Source organism: Triticum dicoccoides, chromosome 4B, assembly GCF_002162155.2.
Source record: "Triticum dicoccoides isolate Atlit2015 ecotype Zavitan chromosome 4B, WEW_v2.0, whole genome shotgun sequence".
Classification (NCBI taxonomy): domain Eukaryota; kingdom Viridiplantae; phylum Streptophyta; class Magnoliopsida; order Poales; family Poaceae; genus Triticum; species Triticum dicoccoides.
This window is the reverse complement of record NC_041387.1, coordinates 65,456,806-65,464,727: the sequence shown is the minus strand read 5'-3', so window position 1 is coordinate 65,464,727 and position 7,922 is coordinate 65,456,806. Positions and strand designations below refer to the sequence as shown.

At 46.1% G+C, this 7,922-nt stretch overlaps 1 long non-coding RNA gene across 1 annotated transcript; it reads right to left on the bottom strand.

Annotated features, from left to right (window-relative positions):
• Positions 1-4,113: 4,113 nt before the first annotated feature.
• LOC119293353 lies at positions 4,114-6,518 on the bottom strand. Its single transcript, XR_005143034.1, has 4 exons — positions 6,303-6,518; positions 5,011-5,122; positions 4,711-4,909; positions 4,114-4,584 (listed from the first exon to the last, which is right to left on the bottom strand). It is a non-coding gene; the product is annotated as an uncharacterized LOC119293353 (long non-coding RNA).
• Between the last annotated feature and the right edge of the window lie 1,404 nt (positions 6,519-7,922).

Below are 7,922 nucleotides of genomic sequence, written 5' to 3'. Positions count from 1 at the left end.
ACTGTGAGGTACACTAGACTGCCGACAATGTGACGGTAGCGAGAGGGATCCTCAAGAGGAGTGCCATCAGTAGGACACAACTGCAGATGAAGCTCCATAGGTGTAGCAGCAATACGCGTGTCAGTGAGACATGAGCGAAGAATCAAATCCCGAGTGTACTTTTGCTGGGAGATATAGTAACCATCATCGGTGTGCTCAACCTCAATCCCGAGAAAATAGCTGAGAGACCCCAAATCTGACATCTTGAATTGTTCACTCAATTTTTTCTTAACAAAATCAGTATACCCAACATCATCTCCAGTGATCAACATGTCATCTACATAAAGTAGAAGCAATGTACGTCCATGCTCAGATGTATGAATGAAGAGTGCATGGTCATGTTCGCTAGGAGAAAAACCGGCAGCTTGAATCACATAACTGAACCGCTCAAACCAGGCACGAGGGGCTTGCTTAAGCCCATAAAGAGCCTTTCGAAGACGACAAACATGACCTAATGGAACCTTGATACCTGGAGGTGGCTGCATATAAACCTCCTCATGTAAATCACCATGAAGGAAGGCATTCTTCACATCCATGTGGTAAATTTTCCATGACCGAGTAGCAGCCACAACAATTAGAGTTCGAACTGAAGTCATGTGAGCAACAGGAGAAAACGTCTCATCATAATCTTTCCCATGAGACTGCTGAAAACCTCTTGCAACAAGGCGAGCCTTGTAGCGTTCCACAGAACCATTTGACTTGGTTTTAACCTTATACACCCATTTGCAAGTGATAGGGACTGAACAAGGAGGTAATGGTACCAAATCCCATGTACCAGTACGCTCTAAGGCTGCAAGCTCCTCAGACATAGCCAGTTGCCACTCAGGTGACACAACTGCCTCCTGATAGGTACTAGGCTCAGAAACAACCCCTGCATACAAGTCCTTCTCGTATCGCGTTGCTAGAGAAGAGCCGTCAGTGCAAGGATCAGTAGTACTGGCTGGAGGAGTAGAAGACAAAGGCATAGATGACTGCGTGTCACATGGAACTTTAGAACGACGAGTGTAATGGAAAGTACTGGCTGGAGGAGTAGAATAACGACGAGTTTAATGGAAAGGAAGACTATCTAGAGGTGGAGCTAGTGGAAGAGAGAAAGGAGCTGGTGAGGAAGGAGATGAAACATGTGGTGGAGATGGTTCTGATGTTAGGACAGAGGAAGGTTGTTCAGCTATGGACTCATCTAAAAAGATAGGTGGAAGTGAAAGAAACAAGGTAGACTCTAAAGAAGTTGAGGATGATGGTTTAGTGGAAGGGGAATAGAAGAAGGGTTGATCCTCAACAAAAGTGACATCATGAGAAAAGCGAATGCGGCGAGCAGAAGAATCATAGCAACGGTAGCCCTTATGTTCAAGACTATATCCAAGGAAGACACACTCAACAGACTGAGCAGTCAACTTGGTACGCTCACGAGGTGCTAAAAGAACATAACAAGTACAACAAAGACACGGAGGTGGTCATACGTGGGAGGAGAACCAAACAAAACCTCACCAGGACACTTGCCCTCAAGGCGAGTAGAAGGTTGGAGATTGATAAGATAAACAGCAGTTGAGATAGCTTCACCCCAAAAATGAGTGGGGACAAAGGAAGAAATTAGAAGGGTACGAGCTGTCTCAACAATATGGTGATGCTTACTCTCAGCAACGCCATTCTGAGCATGGGCACCAGGGCATGAAAGCTGAGGGAGAGTACCCTCAGATGAGAGAAACTCGCGAAAAGCAGTAGATAGATACTCCCCTCCGGAATCAGAACGAAAAATACAAACAACACTGGAAAACTGAGTATGGACCATATGTACAAAAGCCTTATATATAGAAAACAACTCAGAACGATGCTTCATAAAATAGACCCAAGTATGTCGAGAGTGATCATCAACATATATGACATAATGTTTGTGGCCACCTTTTGAAACAAAGGGGGAAGGACCCCATACATCAGAGTGCACTAAATCAAAAGGATGACTAGAATGAGTAGTGCTGGAAGAGTATGGAAGCTGTATTTGTTTCCCTAGCTTACAACCTTTACAGTGAAAACCAGCATCTGTGGAAACATGACCCAAAACACCTTGTCGAACAAGGGTAGATAAACGAGAACCACACAAGTGACCTAAGCGATGGTGCCACTGGGCAAAAGAAAACGACGAAGTGGATCTTGATGTTGATGCAACCATCCGAAACGCGAATGTGGTGGAAGCTGAAGGAAGGTGTAAGGTGTCAAGGATGTAGAGGGATGTGGATCCTCTACGGCGATGGCCAGTTCCAATGACCCTCTTGCTCTGACGGTCCTGCACATAACAAAATGAGTCATCAAAACCAACAAAGTAGTTCATATCAGCAAGCTGGCCAACAGACATAAGATTCATGGACAGCTCTGGAGCAAAGGAGATGGCAGGAACAGAAAACTTGGATGTGCAAAGAGAACCCTGATGAGTAATAGAACAAGGTGTACCATCAGCAGTCTGAACAGAGGCACCATCCCGCACTGGCTGGCAAGACACAAGCTGAGAGCGATCAGAGGTCACATGGAAAGAAGCTCCAGAATCCAGAACCCAAGGCTGGGTTGCAGCAACGGCGGGCTGAGAGAGAACAGATGCAGAAGCACCCCCTCGCTTGCTGCTGATAAGGAGCCTAGGATGCACGACGCTGCTGATTGAGGGCCCGTCTAGCCTGAAACTCAGCTAACAGCTCTGGATGAAGCTTGAAACAACCATCTCTATGGTGTCCTGCCTTCTTGCAGAACAAGCAGACGACAACTGAAGGTGTGGCCTTGGAGGCACCTGGCCGCTGAGGAAAAGCCAGAACACTAGTGTGTAGAGTCCGCGCAGAAGTAGTCCCAAGAGAACGGAGACGAGTCTCCTCAGTGATCAAGCTAGCAAGTGCCTCTGTCAAGGTGGGAGGAGTCGTACGACCAAGCAATTGAGTGCGAATGTTCTTAAAGTCTGGCTTGAGACCCATCACAAACTGAAACATGAGAGTCTGATGGTCGTAGTTTTCCTTCGCTGCACATGACTCACAACCAGAATTACCCTTTGGAACCATGGAACCTAGCTGCCCAGTGATGCGAGTGAAAGCTCCATAGTAATCTTCTATGGACATGTCTTCTGGCTCCCAAGTGTTGTGTAAATTCCGCAACAAGGAGAAATGAAGTGCACTGCTGGGCTGAAGGTAGCGCTGCTCAAAGTACTTCCATATCTCTTTAGCTGAAGTGTGATGCTCAAGACTCATTTGGAGTGAGGGTTCAACACCCAGAATTAAAACTCCCATCACACGATCATCGATCTTTTGCCAAGACTTCCTTGCTGCATCATCATTTGGACTAGGTGGATCATCTGTCAGATGAGAAACAAAACCAGCCGTCCTCAAGACAGTGTGGAGAGAAAATGCCCATTCCCTGTAGTTTGAACTATCAAGCTTGATATCTATGATCAAAGAACCAAATCCGAAATCATTTCTTGCCATAGTGGTAAGCGGCCAGCAGCTGGAAACACCCAATTTGATAGCAGCTGCAGGCAGCAACAAGAGATGAGCAGCAGACAGCCACAAAGAGGAGCAGCAACCCACCAGACTGGCTGCTGCTTGCTGGATCTCACTGGATAGAAGGAGGAGCTTGCTGGATCTTGCTAGATAGGAGGGGGAACGCCTGGAGCTTGCTGTAGAGCAGGGAAGGCACCAAGAGCTTGCTGGAGATGGCTGCTGGAGAGCAGGGGAAGTATTCTCACAGAGTAGCTGTGAGGACACACAAAGGAGCTGCTGGAGAGCAGCTCCTACAGGTTGATGACGAAGATGGGATGGGGCAGCGATGTGGATGTCTCCTCACCAGACAGATCCGCCTGAATCACCTCACCGGCGGCGATTTCATGGGTGGCGGCTGGAAGAGGGACTAGGGTTTGGTCCTGGTCTGATACCATGTTAGAAAACGTGAGGAAGAGAGAATGACCGAACAATTTTCTGTATTGAGGAGGAGAGAGAGATATACAAGGTTACATGGGCCTGGGCCTCACTCTAGACTATGGGCCTGGGCCTGTACAAGACAAACACAACATACTTCACTCTAGACTATGGGCCTGGGCCTGTACAAGACAAACACAACATATATACTTAACATTAACATCATGTTTGATATGGAAGTAAACATTAAGCAAAATCATAAGAGGACAATTCCAACCGTTAGCCTGGAGCTGAAGTTTCTCACAGTTACGCCCTCTCTGTGTATATGCGGCTAGAGGAAAACTGAAAGAAGACGCCACCCCAAGCATCTCAACCAGTTCAAGCTGCTGCTCTTTAGCGACACAGATACGCGGTGGTAAATAGTAATCACTTGCTTTCATCATGAACAAATCGATATTAACATTCGCCCAAATGCGACGCGTGCATTTCTGTCACACTTTGATGCACAATGCTGTTTAATTCAGTCTAGTTGCAACCACGCGATTCGACGATTACCAACCCGCCCCCCAGTTTGAAGCCATGCATTGCTTTCCCCCGTCTTCCGTTTCTCCAATTTGCTCCCACGGACCACCAGAAGGCGTGTCATTAGCACTGTATTAAGCTGTAGCAGCAGTAAGAAATGCAAGTTAGAGTCACTATTACTAAATTCAATTCGTTTTCAGCAATTATTGACATATACATGTGCTGCCCACGTTGCAAAAAAATTAATGAAAAGGGCGACCCCTACATGGCACCGCACAGGAACACCCAGGAGGCGCATTTGGCAGGGATATTCTCAAGGAATTCCAAGATGATGGCTGCATTTTGCATTGAAATTGTGAGGTGAGGCTCAGAAAGATACAGCGGCGACGACGACGACGACGACGAAGACGAAGACTGGACATGATATAGAGATGCTAACGACTATTATATTCATGTCAATGTGCCTGTAAAAACATGGAGCATGATATATCTTTTTGTCAGAAAGAGCCAATCATTACCATTGCTTTCCTATGATACATGAATGTCGTCTGCCGGCTGAGCTTACCTGTAACCTTCAATCCATATTCCAGAACACAAGGTTCTTCTTTGTACAATTATTAAACTGTTTCCGAAGTTACAAAGAAGGACACACAATGATCATGATCCGAACTGGCGATCTAGAATTTGTATAGAAAATAGAGCAAGTCAGCCAAAGCATGAGACAAAATGCTTCTATGGTCTGACGCAAAATTGTGAACACAAAATTGATATACAAAAATCACTAACCTGAACTAGAAGAAAAAAAAACTATTCTGAACCAGGGCTCTAAGTATGACAGCAAAAGCGCCAAATAAATTAACACTCATGAGAAGAAAAAAAACTAATTTGAATTGGGGTCAAGAAGTGAGGACAAAATTTTATGAACACCAATGTCTAGCATTCAAAACAATTACAACCTATTATTGCTCAGACAAAGTAGTCTATTTTGTAAGCTTAAGACCAAGCTGCTGATCTAGAAATTTAGATTGTTAGCAATAGATATGTACGCCTCTACAGACTACAATAGTACCAATAGTTGAGAAAATAGATCTCTGCACACCTAGAATTTAGATTTACACATGGTTTGGAAAACTAATCTTAATACCCCTAGAATGATCTCTGGACATCTACAGACTACAGTAGTACCAATAGTTGAGAAAATAGCTTTTTAAGTTAAATTTCTCAAGAGTTAACAATTTGATAAGATGCATTGTGCATTTAGTGTTTATATCCAGTTTTTTCCCCATAGAGCTGTACCTTGTGTGTTAACATATAGTATATCCACTGAATAATACTATATAGCTGATGCTTTTCATGTCTAAGAGTAAATGGTGAACACAAAGAGTATCTCTATTGAAAATGTCCTACATATCACTGGTTCACATATGTGTATTGCATCTCATTATACAGTAAACCTAAGGAGTAAACTTACAACATCTATTTAAAATGCTTTGCAACATCTATTTAAAGTGCTTTGCATATTTTCGATCATGTAATTATCTTGCATGTACAGTACATTTTGGGGAAGAACTTGGGGGGCCTAATTTGTTGATGATTACAGCTAAATTTCAGAAGAAGAAGAAGAAAGAATTGTTGAGTACACAGAAAAGCATAAAAAGGAAGTAATCTTCCCCTGTAGCCTGTTTGGATTTTCATCGAGCACCTTGTAGGCATATACACAGAATAATCCGCACAAAGATGAAAAGTTCTAGGTGTTAAATCAAAGGAGAGGAGTGGATTGGAAAGGAGCATGCTAATCAAGAGGAGGAGAGAAGGAAGGAAGTATGGTTTCTGCAAGAGATGGGCGGAGAAATTTACAGAGGCGTTCAAGGCTGCAGGGCAAGCGCGAGTTGAAGGCGGCGGCCTCCATTGGCCTTGGACGCCTACGGCAAGCACGTAATCGGCCAACATATGTGGGGGCCAGCACGCGGCGGCTGCACTCGGATGCTGCAGCTGCACGCCCGGCGGCCACCATGCACGCGCCGAAGCACATGATGCCTGCGGCTGCACGCACCGGCCACCATGCAGCTGCTGGGGAGGGGGTGGTAAGGCGAGGGAAGTGGGCAAAAACGACATATTTAACCAATGAACGAAAAGAATTCACAGAGTAAACTCTCATTGAAAAAATTTCACACAGCTAACCTTTTTTATAGCGGCCGACAACTAGACGTCACACTACATTATGCAACGCCTGACTGACAGGCGTTACACGTCTGGCCAGTGTCGCACTTCGGACTGCCTGAAAATTGCTAAGTCGTTGTGCAGAGCCTAAGAGCTAGGCGTTGCACAGTACATTGCAGAGCCTAAGAACTAGTCGCTGCACTAGTGGCCGTTTGAAGATGTAGTGCAACGCCTAGACACTAGGCGCTACAGTATACAATGTAACGCCTAGCTCTTAGGCGTTACACACTGACTTAGCAATTTTCAGGCAGTCCGGAGTGCAACGCTGGCCAGGCGTGTAGCACCTGTCAGTCAGTCGTTGCACAATGTAGTGTGACACCTTATTGTCAGGCTCTACACAAAAGGGTCAGCTGTGTGAAATTTTTTCATGAACAACTCGGTTTGTGAAATACTTTCTTCTCGAGGTCAAATGTGTACATTTTGCCAGGGAAGTGACACCTATGAGCCTGTATTGCTCCGGCAGTCCCTTCCAGGGCAGCCACCACAGCTCCAGCGCCCCGTCCACCGCGACCACCTCCTCCTTCTCAACATCCTCCGCGTCTGCATCCACTCCTCCCTTCTTCTCCACTGACGGAGCGCTTCTCCATGGCGCCCGCGGACCCCCCCTGTCCCCGCCGTTACCAAAGGGGAACCGCCTCACGGCCCCATGCCGTCAGTTCGGAAGGACGCCCGCGCGCGACGGTGGAGAAGACGGAGGTCGACAGAGCATCGGTGCTACGTCGTGAGGATGCCGTCGGAGGAGGGGAGAAGGCGGCCTGCACAAGAGAGAAGGGGATCAGGCAGACGAAGGGAGGAGGAGACGTGCCTGCGAAGGAAAAGGAGAGAGCGAGGGGCTCGATGCGGGTGCCATCGGCGCGCAACTTCTTTTCCTCCCATCTTTTTATTTCACCAATCTTTTCCTCCCACCTGACCGAGCAATTTTTTCCAGCGCGTCTTTCTCTCCGTTCGACACAATAAATCGATACAGTAGGATTGGGACACGTGGATAGCGCCAAGATGCGCCCTTTGCGCCACCGTTAATGGGTTGTATGCCTTGGAGATGTGAGCATAATCTCCCAAAGGTCATAAAAACAATAAAGACCGTTCTTCCTAGGTAATCACGAGCTCGAGGGTCGTTCATGATACAAAATCATGCGAAAATCGAGTGATTCAGATTTTTCACCGGTAACTTTGTTTCGGTACCACTTAACAATATTCGGATAGAATGTAAAAAGTATGATCTCAGAAACTTCAGAGCAAAATCCCAAAGCAGTCAGG